General features: G+C 36.4%; 1 protein-coding gene and 1 long non-coding RNA gene across 12 annotated transcripts in view; one reads left to right on the top strand and one right to left on the bottom strand.

Moving 5' to 3' along the window:
- Nucleotides 1-6697, top strand: part of LOC103788146 (uncharacterized) — a 38812-nt gene extending 32115 nt beyond the window's left edge. The window contains exon 4 of the long non-coding RNA XR_008476553.2: nucleotides 2342-6697. This is a non-coding gene — a long non-coding RNA (uncharacterized LOC103788146). The remainder of the gene's footprint in view (nucleotides 1-2341) is intronic.
- The window catches only part of FXR1 (FMR1 autosomal homolog 1), an 819632-nt gene that overhangs the window by 201555 nt on the left and 602602 nt on the right, over nucleotides 1-15475 (bottom strand). The gene's annotated exons all lie outside the window — the stretch shown is intronic.

The raw sequence follows: 15475 nt of genomic DNA, 5'->3' as shown, positions 1-15475 counted from the left end.
AAATCATGTAACAAAGCTCAAGAAATCTACGGGTTTTTGAGGACTTAATGTGGGGAGAGAACTGCCTTCTCAGATACCTTAACTCCCAAGAAGAGAGTGCTCGTGCACAGAACTAACCTGCTTTAGTTTGCTAAGGTTAGTTAGCCTCCATCTGCTGGTCTTAGCCTTTGGATACAATGTGCAAGTTTCATGACAGAATCATTAAGATAATCAACTTGTCCTCATTCTGGTGCGATTCATGGATGCACTGGTAAATTTAGGTAAAGTGAAACTTACCGCATAGTTTCTGTTCTTTAAAATAAATTGGAAATTAGAGACTAAAAAAAAAAGAAAGAAAAAGAAATCTATGGGACTCTAAAATGTGTCCCTACATTGGTTAAAAAAAAAAAAAAGAAAGAAAGAAAGAGAATCTGATCGTCTGGGGAATCAAGCTATCTTGGAATATGCTGAATCCATTTTTTTTGGTTGGATGGTTCCTCTGTAAATTTTAGACCCAATTATTGCTTATAACTTGAGTCTTTAAAAATATTATTCAATAAAAACTGACTTTTAATGTGCATGTGGAGGCCGGTATGGTGGTGCAGCCCTGTAATCCCAGCACTTTGGGAGGCCAAGGATGGCAAATTGCATGAGTTCATGAGTTTGAGACAAACCTGGGAAACATGGTGAGACTCCATCTCTACAAAAAATAAAAAATTAGCTGGCATAGTGGTGTACGCCTGTAGTCCCAGCAACTCAGGAGGCTGAGGTGAAAGGATGGCTTGAGCCCTGGAGGTCAGGGCTGCAGTAAGCTGTGTCTGAGCCACTGAGTTCTGGCCTGGGAGACAAAGTGAGACCCCACCTCCAAAACAAGGTGCATATGGTGTTTTTTGACACTATCGTTAAGCATTTTATTTATACATACTCATTGGACAACAGATAATTGTCTTCTCTTAGAAGAACTTGTGAATACCAACAAAAGGTAGTAAGGCAAACAGAGGGATACTAACTTTAAATTAGTTTTTAAAGGTAAGATGTAATTTATGGATAATTTACATATATATTAGCTATATTGTTCTTCTTATGAAGGAAGCTTATAGAACCATAGTTTTTCTTTCCAAAGACTAGCATTTAGAAGACGCATCTAAGCATTTTTAAAGTTCCCTAATGCTATGGGTTGGTGTATCAGAAAGGAATTGCTATGCCATAGAAAGCATTTCTGCAACCCTAATCATGTGTGAGCAACTATTTTCATATAATGTTAACCAATGTCAAGAGAAAAAATGAAAAAAATCTGCATATCAGGAAAACCTAGAGAAATGCAGATTTAACATTTTTCAGTTTATCAGATTCTTTAGAGAATGCTGATAATGACACATGGTTTTCAATTACTTGGTGTTTCTCAACTCTGCATTTGCTTGAGACTGTTCCCTCAATGAACTCAACATTTTCAAAAGATCGAAGGAGATTTTTTTTTTCTTTTCTGAACACAGAGAAGTGTGGAGAAAAAATTAATTTCGGTTTTCTTTATTTCCAGATTGCTCCTGTGTTTCATAGATGGGAAATCATACTGATGACTCAACCATCTACAGTATTATTTTGCTGGTTCATGCTACCTCAGCAAAAGTAACAAGGCTAATTCTTTTTCTCTGCATGATAAAAATCTATTATGTTTATTGAGAAACTTACCAGTTGATAGGCACATATTTATTTCAGGATAATCTAGCTCCTAAAATACTTTCAATGACCTTGACCTTTAGCTGCATTCCAAGAACAGAATACGCACAACTCATTTTTTCCCATTTTCACAATTTTGGCATCCATGTACTTTTTTAGACAAGCTTAGGCTGCCTTTGCTTGGCTATAATAGATATTTTAGAATATCTCTGACTCATGAATATAAATAGTTGTGCAAAAATAAATTTCGTAAAACCAGAGCTAGTAACAAAAATCACCTAGAGATCAACAACTCTGAAAGAATCTAGCGTCACATTCCTTAGAATGTCAGATTAAACTAACATGTGCCAGTCAATATTGCTACACTGCGACCCTTGATGCCTCCTAAGCAAAACTATTAAGTCCAGCATTCTCTCCTGTAAGCACTTATCTGTAAGGATGGCTAACATGTCCTCTGAAGCAGATATTGAAACTGATTGGACAATAGGTAGATACCAGACAGGGGCCTGGGGGCCGACCTCTAGAAATAGGGGGAGAAAATCTTAATCTGCAACACAATGCCGTTCTCTTGAAACCCTATCATTTTCACTTCCCATGTGTCTGCTGCCTGACTGTGAATGGATTTGAAAAGGAATGGTTAGTGCTGAAAATTGGATCAGAGCTAACATTCTCTCATTTTTATCAGCAGCTGCCAAAGGTCATCTGACATAATAGCTGATGAATTCAAGCCCAGTGGATTTCATTTGCAATTTTCAATTTACTGAGGCCTCCAAACCCCACGGTGATAAAAGCTTCCCCTATCGTGGCCTGTCACAAACATCAAGAAACTGCACAAACCCACAAGAAAGAAAAAAGAGGAAGCTGTGCATCATCACAGCTATAGATAAGGAGAACAGGAAGAAATGGTATCAACCAGGAAGGTGGGGAGCAGCCTGTGTGGCTAGTTCTCTAAATGCCAATTGAAAGGAAAAGACTATGAGGAACAATCAAATAACTTCCACAGAATAACATGTTTCTTTAGAGCTTTTGTGTGAAAACTGCCTTCTAATCTCTGATGTGACATGCTCCCACACAAAAATGTAAGTGTAAATATGCAAATAAGTAAATGAATAAATTATCCTTGCTTACCTGGTCATTGGAAAGCATGCTCTCTATGCTGTATTTACCATAGTTCTTCTTTACAAAATGCTCATAGAGGGTCTTTGATCATGGAAGTGTAGGCTCAGCACTAAGAAATCAATTTTTTAAATTTTTTTTGCAGAGAAATGGTAGATCCTTTGATTGATTTGCCAGGGAAGTCAAAGGACTGACACAGTAACTGCTTGTAAGTGGATCTAGATGTGGTACATATCAAAGATGCATTAGCAAGAAGAAGAAAGCCATTTTCCCCCTTGTCAAACTATTTACAATGAACTTAGGCAGGATCGGGAGCTGACTCCTGTTCCCAGGCAATTGTTCAAACTGAGGAAACCATCAGTTTCTTGGAGAACAGCAAGTTTGATAACTCAGCAGGTCGCCTTCATCTGATCTTACTTGACTCACACCATTGCCTGGCAAGCAGGAAAGCAAAGAGATGTCCACGTTGGAGGTGCAGCCACTGGGAGAGTTTCATTTCAAACATGGATGTCTTGATCCTATTTCTGCCAAATAGATTCAGGAAGGCTTATGGAGTGTGTCTGATGTGGTAAGAGGACTTGGCAGTGGTCGTGTACCACTCTGCCGAATGCCAAAATTTCTGATGACCCTTGACAAGAAAACCCGAGAATGATATCAACAGGACCAGAATATTAACTTTATTTGTGTGTTGCTGACTGTGTGGCAATCAGAGTTTGGAAGGGAAAAGAGAGAATTCCTGGTGGAACTCATACGACAGTGAGAGGTTGCCTATTGTAAAGTTAGTCTTTAAACTGTCACAGCAAAAATAAAAGTAGGAGCTATTTGAACCCTGAGTTCTTTGAAATTAAACTGTTTCTTAAGATTCTTCTATGAGCAGAAAATTTAACAAGCTTTTAATTCTTCAAAGTCTCGAAATAGAAAATAGCTTCCTTGGTAGTCGAAAATGGCAGGAACTAACATTTTGAAATAAGAGAAATAAAACATTATTCTAAAGCTGCACAAAATGTGGAAAGAAACAATATTTTAGCATTCTAGTATTTTTCCCCTACACAAAATTATGCCATTTTTAAGGTTGCTTTCAACCCTCCTTTTTTTTTTAGTTTCTATAGGTTCAGTGAGAACTCTCTATGATTTGCATTTTCCATGGATTCTCTTTCAATTGATAGCATAATCCTGAGACCCCACTGGTGGTAAAATATTATTTAATGGGATCTTAATTTAGACAGTCTTCTCAAAAATGCATACATACAATTTGGTAAGAGTTTTTCATGATCACTGTTCTTCTATGGCAGTGATATGCTATGTAACTGCAGACCAATTGGTCTGCAGTTACACAGCATAAAGGGTAATCTCTTTTATGTTCTTTTTATTAGAAAGGCAGATCTGAATCTTCAAGGCAGAGTCCTAAATTGTTCTTGTAGATGGATTTGTTCACAAAGACTCTTCACTCTCATACCCCACGGATAATTAGTCAGTCAGCCCAGAGTATTCACTCTAGTTTGAATGATACAAAAGAGCATTTCTCATTTCATTAATTAATTCTTTCATTCCTTTATGTAGCATTTATTTAGTGCCTACTAAGCACAGGTTATCTTGAGGACTATAAATAAGACTTTTCCCACTTTCAAGCAGTTTGCAAAAGACAGGAGTGAAGAATTTTAAATTTGTCTTTTTTCTTACCCCCATCCCCAGAATTGAATTGTCATATATCTATTAAAACTTTAAATAATAAAAAAAGTTACACTGAGAATCTGACCTTGGATATCTGGATAACATCTTATTTGTGTTGTCCATTTGTTGGTGATATGTGCATCACCATAACTTTTTTTTCTCCAAATCGATATACAATCTATTCTTACTAAATAGCTTTTCTTTGAACTCAGTTTTAAAAAGTTAAATAAATCAAGTCAGGAAGGCATCATTAGATATACTACCACAAATGGAAAGCCTGTATCACAAGCTATGAATAAAAAACAATTATAAATTAAAGTGTCTAACTATTATCGACATTATCTCATGTTTTGTGGGCAGTAAAAGCATCACTCTTCGGAAGATACTGGTTTTGTGCGTGGTGCTGATGAAGATGACTGCTGCAGATTTGACTGCCGTAAGAATGGAAGCTCTGTGAGAACACGTACTTCGAGCTTTTCCTTGCCGTGCTACAACTGCTAGAACAATGCCTAGCAAATATTTGACGCTAAAACATGACTTTAAAATGAGTAGGAGCCGGTCAGCTTCTGAAGGATCAAGTCGTATTTCTCCTGTAGCCACACTCTTTGTGCTTTATAATAATTACTTGAATGTTTCTCACAATCACTGCGCTCATCAAAAGCTTTGTTTTTCTTGTTCACTCCTGTTATAATCATTAATGCTAGAACTATGTCAGGAACATAGTAGGTGCTTAATAAATATTCACTGGGCAAAGAGACTTGCCATTCTAAAGTCATACAGTTTCTATTGCCTCCCTGGTCATTTTTAAAAGGAGCTCAATTGGCCAATATTGGCTTAAAGCTATTCAACATCTGGACATTAAAAAAAAAAAAACTTAGTTGAATAAAGGAAAGAACATTTTTGTGACATCAGAAAAAAAGAGTTAACTCTGTTTATAAAAGACAGACCTAAAAGGAGAACAGATAATTCTTTTCAATGCTTAGCTGTAGTGCCAATTTTCAATTCTTGAATGAGTCACCCCAGCAAGGTTTTCTTACAATTTTACAAATTAAGATTGCACTAAAATTTATGTGTTTGTAGAAAAACTGACAAATATCAAGGTCAGCAAATTACACCAAAGGGTACCAGCCAGGATTTAATGGTATATTTTTATTTAAATTGCCTTTATGAATTCCTTGACTTAAGAATCAAGCATCCTGACTAGAAAAGTGATATTTACAAAATCTGAGTTTATGTTTTTCTATTACAAAGACATCCATAAGAAGAAATAGTGAAGAATTAGCAGTATTTCTCTGGTCCCCACCTCCAAAGGAGTACTGTCAATCATTGCCTAAAACATAAGCTTTTGTAGGTTTTGAATGCTTTGAACTGGAAAACGACTATTTTAGTGGATAATTAAAGGGTGTTACAACTGATTGAGCTTGTGTAGAATCAGAAAATTGGTGGGATTGGAATGGACATATAGGTCACAACACTTCTTTTGTAATATTTTCTACTACAAATGATTCTTCAGTTGAAAAATCAAGGCTTGAGCTAAGGTATCACGTATGACATAAAAATCAAACACTGAGAGAACTCTATTTATCATTTAACAAATCAGACTCAGCTTAAAGAGTGGTTTCTCTAATAGACTAATTCCTTCTCATAAATCTACTGATTCAATTACGTATAACCAGTTTCATTTGAGCAAATCTTTATTTCTCGAATCTGTGCTATATGGAGTAGGCTTCAGTAAGACATCAATGGACATTTCGTTGAAAAAAAATTTGGGTCAGAAAAGTGTGGAAAATTTTGGGTTGAACAGATTTTAAAATCTGCCCTTCAGAATACATTGTGACCAGTCAATTTATCAAGGGTAATATTATCCATATTTGGTAACTCACTACTCAGCTTAACATTTCCCATTTTTGTAAGATCTTTTAAGATGTAATAAAATATTACATTTAATTAAATGTCCCTCTATTCTTCTTCCCACTTCCATTCTCTTTATACTCTTTCCAAAGGCAATCAACATTCTAAACTTGATACATTCCCACACATACTATCAACGGATATATGTATATAGTACTGCACGCTTTAAAAGTTATTATATGTTCCATAATATTGTACAAAACTTCTGTAATTTTTCACTAAAAATTACATTTGGTGATATATTTATGTTGATGCATGTAGGATGAATTCATTTTAACTTTATATTTAACTGTTACATAAATGTTTTCAGTTTTTTGGTAATATAAATAATGTGTCAAACCTCTCTTCTTGGTTCCAGGATGTTTTTGCTCCTTCTTACTCTGTGCTGCTCAGTGAGTGCACTCTTGTACCCCTAGTGGAGCTCAGCCCCAACATTTTAGATATCCCGCTGCCAGGGGTGGCTTCCAGCAAGTGCAGCAGCTGCCCCAGTGGGGATGTTCTTGATAAGTTCCACAGGCACTCTAACCAACTTTCCAGAGCGTTCAGGAGCACCTGTTATGGCAAGCTTCTCAGAGAGGTCCATGAACACTCTATTCTGAACGCTTATGGATACCTTTGGGCTTGCCATCTGGGAACCAGTTTTGACCCAGATCAACTCTGCAATCTTGTTTTCCACCCAGTGCAACTATAACTTTTCAAGTGAGGTCTGGGTAAGTCCCCCCTCTCAACCACCTTTTAAGTTTTTTATTTCCTTGGGCACTCTCTCCCTCAGCCCTACGGCATTCTTTATAGAATTCTTTTTCAGGCCGGGCACGGTGGCTCAAGCCTGTAATCCCAGCACTTTGGGAGGCCGAGGCGGGTGGATCACGAGGTCAAGAGATCGAAACCATCCCGGTCAACATGGTGAAACCCCGTCTCTGCTAAAAATACAAAAAATTAGCTGGGCACGGTGGCGCGTGCCTGTAATCCCAGCTACTCAGGAGGCTGAGGCAGGAGAATTGCCTGAACCCAGGAGGTGGAGGTTGCGGTGAACCGAGATTGCGCCATTGCACTCCAGCCTGGGTAGCAAGAGCGAAACTCCGTCTCCAGAAACTCCGTCTCCAAAAAAAAAAAAAAAAAAAAAAAGAATTCTTTTTCATTCCCTCTAGTAGTCAATCCTCTGTAAATTATATCTATCTATCTATCTATCTATCTATCATTTTAGACATGGGTTCTCTCTACATTGTCCAGGACTCCGAATCCTGGCCTCAAGTAATCCTCCCATCTTAGACTTCCAAAGTGCTGGGATTATAGGCAAAAGCCATTGCACCTGACTATCATGATTAATACTTCTTTAGATTAACTGTAGCTCCTGTATTTTTAATGGTTATTAATTTATTAAGAGTTTCTATTGCTTCATGAGTCAATCTAGAAATTTATATTTTTCTAGAAAAATTTTCACTTCATCTAAGTTTTCAATAAAATCAGCCTAAGCAGTTTATATTATTTATTTATTTTATAATTATTTTTTGCTTTCTATTTTATCTCTGTCTTTATTTATTTATTTTGTTTCCATAGGTTTTGGGGGAACAGATGGTGTTTGGTTACATAAGTAAGTTCTTTCGCGGTGATTTGTGAGATTTTGGTGCCCCCATCACCCGAGCAGTATATGCTGAACTGAATTTATAGTCTTTTATCCCTCACCCCCTTCCCACCCTTTCCCCCTGAGTCCCCAAAGTCCATTGCATCATTCTTATGCCTTTGCATCCTTGTAGTTTACTTCCCACTTATGAGTGAGAAGATTTGATACTTGATTTTTCACTCCTGAGTTACTTCACTTAGAATAGTAGTCTCCAATCCCATCCAAGTGGCTGGGAATGCCATTAATTCATTCATTTTTATGGCTGAGTAATATTTCATCAGGTATATATACCACAGTTTCTTTATCCACTCATTGATTTAAAGGCATTTGGGTTGGTTCTGCATTTTTGCAATTGTGAATTATGTGCTATAAACCTGCATGGGCAAGTATCTTTTTCATATAATGACTTCTTTTCCTCGGGGTAGATACACAGTAGTGGCACGGCTGGATCAAATGGTAGTTCTTCTTTTAGTTCTTGAGGGAATCTCCACACTTTTTCCCCAATACCCATCAAAATACCACCATCATTCTTCACAGAACTAGAAAAAATAATCCTACAATTCATATGGAACCAAAAAAGAGCTCACATAGCCAAAGCTCTGAAGGCATCATCTTACCTTATTTCAAACTATACTGTAAGGCCAGAGTCACCAAAACACGAGTCTGTTATAAAAATGTGCACATAGACCAATGGAACAGAACAGAAATCCAGAAATAAACCCAAATACTTACAGCCAACTGATCTTAAAGCAAACAAAAACATAAAGTGGGGAAAGGACACCCTATTCAACAAACGGTGCTGGGATAATTGGTTAGCCACATGTAGGAGAATGAAACTGGATCCTCGTCTCTCACCTTATACAAAACTCAACTCAAGATGGATCAAGGACTTAAATCTAAGACCTGAAACTTTAACATTTTAGAAAATAACATTGGAAAACCCTTTCTAGACATTGGCTTAGGCAAGGATTTCATGACCACGAACCCAAAAGCAAATGCAATAAAAACAAAAATAAATAGCTGGGACCATAAAATAAAGAGTTTCTGTGTGGCAAAAGGCACAGTCAGCAGTGTAAACAGACAACCCGCAAAGTGAAAGAAAATCTTTACAATATATACATCCAAAAAAGACTAACATCCAGAATCTACAAAAACACTCAAACAAATTAGCAAGAAAACAAACAATCCCATCAAAAAGTGGGCTAAGGACATGAATAGACAATTCTCAAAAGAAGATACGCAAATGGCCGACAAACATATGACAAAATGCTCAACATTACTAATGATCAGGGAAATGCAAATCAAAACCACAATGTGATACCACCTTACTCCCTCGAGAATGGCCATAACAGAAAATCAAAACATAATAGATGTTGGCGTGGATGCAGTGAAGAGGGAACACTTCTACACTGCTGGTGGAAATATAAACTAGCACAACCACTATGGAAAACAACAATATAGTATTGATTATCTTTTAAAAATCTCTACCATAATCTTCAATCCCTTTTCATTCCTAATGTTATTTGTGCCTGAACATGTGCTTGTGCACCCGCCCTCTCTCTCGGTCTCTCTCTTTTCTCTCTCCCCATCTGTCCTGCTAGGCTCTGTCAATTCTCACTAATGTTTTTGTTCTTATTACTTGTATTTCTTTTTTATTCCTCTGTTTCATTAGGGTATAGTTGACCGTATGCAGGGTTTCACCTTGTTGACCAGGGCCTGTAGTCCCAGCTACTCGGGAGGCTGAGGCAGGAGAATTGCCTGAACCCAGAAGGCGGAGGTTGCAGTGAGCTGAGATCGCGCCATTGCACTCCAGCCTGGGTAACAACAGCGAAACTCCGTCTCAAAAAAAACAAAACAAAACAAAACAAACAAAAAAAGTATACATTTAAGGTGTACATATGATGATTTAGTATATGTATATATTGTGAAATGATTTCCACAATCAAGCTAATTAACATTTTTATAGGTTTGCCTTTTGTTGCAACTTCTTTGAATGTACTCTGTTTTTTTTCCAGCTTCTTGATCTTTCAACTCAGGTATTTTCAGAAATTTTAGCTTAAAAATATTTTGATGTTTACAAGAGATTTATGCCTTAAACCAAAATATTTATGGCTATATTTTAAGGCGTTTTATATACTTTTCGTAAAAGCATTTTTGTTGTTAATTTCTAACAATTGCATTATAATCAGAGATGTGTAACATCTATTTGATGACATTTTTTGATATTTGCTTTGTGACCTAGTAAATGGAAAACTTTCATAAATGTTCCATGCCCTTAGACATTATTTTATTTACTGGATGCTGTGCCTTCTACATGTCTTAGATAAAATTTACTTTTTTTGACATTGAAGTTTTTTATATTGCTGTTAATGTTTCGTCTGCTTGACCCACATAAATCTAAAAGAAATATCTCAAAATTTTACTCTAAAAATGTACACTTGTCAATTTTTACTTGTAATTTGTCATTTTTTTGTTTGGAACATTTTAAAGCTGTGATGCTGGGTACATACCAGTTCATTATTGTTATATCCTTTTGAGGGTTTGCTCCTTTTATTATTACGTGCAATGCCAATCTATCATTATTAATGCTTTTGGTTGAAATTCTATTTTGTCTTACCAGCTTTCTTCTGATGAGTGTGTTCCCTGAGAGGAGGTAAGTCATGCAAAGCTTTGTAAGTTATAAAGAATTTTTTAAAGCTTTTCTTTTAGTGAGACAAGAAACCATTAGAGAATTTTGAACCAAAAAAGTGGCATGATATGACAGATGTTCAAAAGAGTCACCTTGACTATTGGGTGAATAGATAGAAGTGGGTCAGAATGGAAGCAGGAAGAATAGTTAAGTCTTTTGCAATAAAATTGGCAAGAGATGACAGGAATTTACACTTCCTGAAACAACAATCTGATCTGTTTAGTATCAACTTTTCTAATGAGAGTGACTGGTTAAACAGGACAAAATGTGTTTTTTGAATCCAGTAAAAGACATTTAAGAAGCCCTCAAGAAAGTGAAGATTTATGGATCCAATATCTAGGGAAAAAGGAAACCTCGAGAACTGAGTCCAACATTTGTTTGGCTCTCCCCTTTCAAGTGTATGCCAATTCTAAAAGCATTGCAAAGAGGGCAAGAAGTTGTGCAATGCTTTCAGGACTCTCAGAGCCCACCAAGGACACAATAACCCAAGACTCTGGTTTGTGAACCAGAAAGTCTGTGGTATGAGAGTAAAATTAACCTAGAACTAGGTTACAGGGATTAAAGCAAAGCTTTGAATAGATTTATTTCCTAGTTCATCACATTTCAAGGTGACATGAGATCAGGGGTGGTCATAGCCTAAATTATTGCCAGAAACAAAAGTAACTTGTCTCTAAAGAAAGATTAATGTTACCAGAAGCTTCAAAATATTTTATAAATAATAATGAGGGAGATGAGAAGATACAACAAGACAAAAAGTAGATACTAGAAATAAATACACTGGAGATTATGGATAATGAAGTTATCAGACACAAATTTAAAAATAATTATGTTCCATATGTCCAAGGAATTAAAAGGCAAGATGAGAAATTTTGAGAGGAAACTGAAAACTATAAAAGAGAACCAAATAAGAATTTTAGAAATAAAAATATAGTAATTGGGTTTAATAGCAGATTAGATACAGTTTGAGAAAGCATTTATGAAGTAGAAGACAGTACAAAAAACATCAGATAAGCATGGAGAGACAAAAGAATGGAAAATACAGAAAAAAGTGTAAAAGGTATTTCAGATACATGTATTTCAGATACATTTGTAGAAGAGACAAGAGGAAATAGGTAAGAGGCAATATTTGAAGAGATAATGGCTGAGAACTTTCTAAACTATTAAACGATATCAAGTAACATTTTAAACAAGCATGGTAAACACTACACAGAATAACCACAAAGACAGCCCGAGTTAGGCTGTTTGCATTGCTCTAGAGGAAAACCTCAGGCTGGGTAATTTTTAAATAAAAGAGGTTTATTTTGGCTTACGGTTCTGCAGGCTAGTATGGAAGTATGGCACTGGCGTCTGCACCTGGTGAGGGCTGGAGAAGCTTCTAATCACAGCATAAGGCAAAGGGGGAGTCAGGGTAGCACATGGCAAGAGCAGGAGCAGGAAAATGATGCTAGGCCCGTGCTTGTCTGCAGAGTGAGCACCTACTCATAGCTGTAAAGGCAGCACCACGCCATTTTTGAGGGATCTGTTCTCATGACCCAAACACCTCCCACTAGGTCCAACTCCAGTATTGGAGGTCACATTTCAACATGAGATTTGGAGGGTACAAACCATCCAAATCATCTCACAACCACCTCTAAGCACATAATAGTGAAAGAACTAAAAACCAATTCAGGGAGAAAATCTTAAAAGCAGAAAGAAAAAAAAATATTACCTTAAGAGGCAAAAAGCTTTCCTTCTAACAACAGAGATCCTTCTATCTCTCTCTTTCTCTCCCAAGTAGCTTCTTCTTTCTATAAAGGATATTTCCCTTCTCATCACAGGTATACTAGCATTCAAAGGGCAAATGTCCAAGCAGAAAGTCCCTTTTCATCTCTTTGCTTCTTCAAAATTCACTACATATGGATTACACACGTATACCCAAGAAATGCAGAGCTTTCAGATTGAACCAAAAGACCAAAGTAGTTATCCTGACTGCATAGTTATAGGAAAATAAAATATTTCTAAATGACAAATAAACTACTCAGTTTTATTTCTTTTGAGGACCATTCTTGTTGGGATGAATTTCACTTAAATAAAGAATTTAATAAATTGTTCAAAAAATGCTTTAGCCACCACTTGAGAGTGACAAATATATTGATGCTTTAAACTTCAAAATAAAAGTCTACTGAAATGCCGTTAAAAGAATAATTTTTAAGTACTTTCCCTTTATTTAAGAAGTATTATTTTCTGTATATTTATTCTAGAAAATATAAAGGCCAAAGAAGAATATAAAAATCCTCATCCAAAGATAACTATTAGATATACCATATAAACAGAATTAAAAATCATATGATCATCTCAATTGATACAGAAAAAGCCTTTGATAAAATCCAACATCCCTTTGTGATTAAAACCCTCAATAAGCTAGGCACCAAAGGAATTTACCTCAAAATAATAAGAGCCATTTATGGCAAACCCACAGTCAACATCATACTGAATGGACAAAAGGTGAAAGCATTTCTCTTGGGAACTGAAACAAGACAAGGATCCCTACTCTCATCACTCCTATTCAGCATAGTAATGAAAGTCCTACCCAGAGCAACAGGCAAGACAACGAAATAAAAGGCATCCCAGTAGGAAAAGAAATCAAACTATCTCTCTTCACTGTTGATATGATTCTATACCTAGAAAACCCTAAAGACTTCACCGGAAGGCTCCTGTAACTGACAAATGATTTCAATAAAGTTTCAGGACATAAAATTGATGCACAAAAATTAGAGGCATTTCTATACACCAATAACATTCAAGCTGAGAGTCAAATCAAGAATGCAATCCCAACAATAGCCACAAAAAGTAAAATAGTTAAGAGTACATCTAACCACGGAGATGAGAGTTCTCCACAAGGAGAACTACAAAACACTGCTGAAAGAAACCAGAGGTGACAAAAATAAATGAGAAAAATTCCATGCTCATGGATTAGAAAAATAAGTATTGTTAAAAAGGCTGTACAGCCCAAAGCAATTTGTAGATTCAGTGATATCCATATCAAACCACCAAGGTTATTTTTCACAGAATTAGAAAAAGCTATTCTAAAATTTATATGAAACCAAAAAAGAGCCTGAATAACAAAAGCAATCCTAAGCAAAATGAATGAAGCCAGGGGCATCACATCACCTGACTTCAAACTATACTATAAATCTACAGTAACCAAAACAGCATGTTACTGGTACAAAAACAGACACATAGACCAACAGAACAGAATATAAAACCCGGAAGTAAAGTTGCATACCTACAGCCAGCTGATCTTCAATAAAGTCAACAAAAACAAGCAATGGGGAAAGGACTCCCTATTGAATAAATAGTGCTGAGATAGCTGGCTAGCCATATGCAGAAGAATGAAACTGGGCCCCTATCTTTCCCATATACACAAATCAACTCAAATGGATTAAAGAAAGATTTAAATGTAAGACCTCAAACCATAAGAACCCTAAAAGGAAACCAAGGACACACCATTCTGGACATCAGCTTTGGGAAAGAATTCATTTCTAAGTCCTCAAAAGCAATTGCAACAAAATCAAAAATTGACATGTGGAACCTAATTAAAGAGCTTCTACATAATGAAAGAAACTATAACAGAGTAAACAGACAACCTACAGAATAGGAGAAAATATTCACAAACTATGCATCTAACAAAGGTCTAATATCCAGAATCTATAAGGAACTTAAATAATTCAACAAACATGAAACAACCCCATTAAAAAGTGGGCAAAGAATACAAAAAAAAACATTTCTCAAAAGAAGACATACAAGTTTGGCCAACAAACATGAAAAAATGCTCAACATACTAATCCTCAGAGAAACGGAAATCAAAACCGCAAAGAGATGCTATCTCACACCAGTCAGAACTGCTATTACTAAGAAGTCAAAAACAACAGAGGCTGGCGAGGCTATGGGGAAAAGGGAATGCTTATACACTGTTGGTCGGAATGTGAAACAGTTTCGCCCTGGTGGAAAGCTAAAGCGGGGAGATTTCTCAAAGAACTTAGAGCTACCATTCAACCCAGCGATCCCACTACTGGATATATACTCAAAAGAAAATACATAATTCTACCAAAAAGACACATGCACTTGTGTGTTCACTGCTGCCCTACTACAATAGCAAAGACAGGGAAAAGACACGGAATCAACCTAGGTGCCCATCAGCAGTGTATTGGATAAAGAAAATATGAGGCATATACACCATGACTAGTATGCAGCTACAAAAAGGAATGATATGTCCTTTGCAGCACCGTGGATGCAGCTGGAGACCATTATCCTAAGCGAATAAATGCAGAAACAGAAAACCAAATACCATATGTTTTCACTTATAAGTGGGGAATAAATAGTGGGGACTCATGGACATAAAGATGGGAACAATACACATTGGAGACTACTAAAGGGGGAAGGAGGCAGGAGGGGCAAGGGTTGCAAAACTACTAATTGGGAGCTATGCTCACTATCTGGGTGATGGGATCATTCATATCCCAAACCTCAGCATCATGCCGTATACACAGGTAACAAACCTGCACATATACCCCCTGAATCTAGAATAAAAGTTGAAATTATATTAAAAACAATGTACTGCTCTTAAGTCTGAGAACTTGTTACATGGTTCTGTGTTTTATTATAAGACACAGAACTTTATGTTTTTTAAAATTATACAGGTAAAACATGTACAGATAGATGTGGAAAACAAGTATTTAAACATACACACAAATGTGGAAAATATTTGGGTGTATCACCACATATATTTAAAGTATTCACATGTGTGTTTGTGTTTGTGTGTGTGTGTATGT

The sequence above is a fragment of the Callithrix jacchus genome, chromosome 15, assembly GCF_049354715.1.
Source record: "Callithrix jacchus isolate 240 chromosome 15, calJac240_pri, whole genome shotgun sequence".
NCBI classification, from domain to species: Eukaryota; Metazoa; Chordata; class Mammalia; order Primates; family Cebidae; genus Callithrix; species Callithrix jacchus.
Note: the sequence above shows the minus strand (reverse complement) of the source record. Positions and strands in the feature narration are given on the sequence as shown.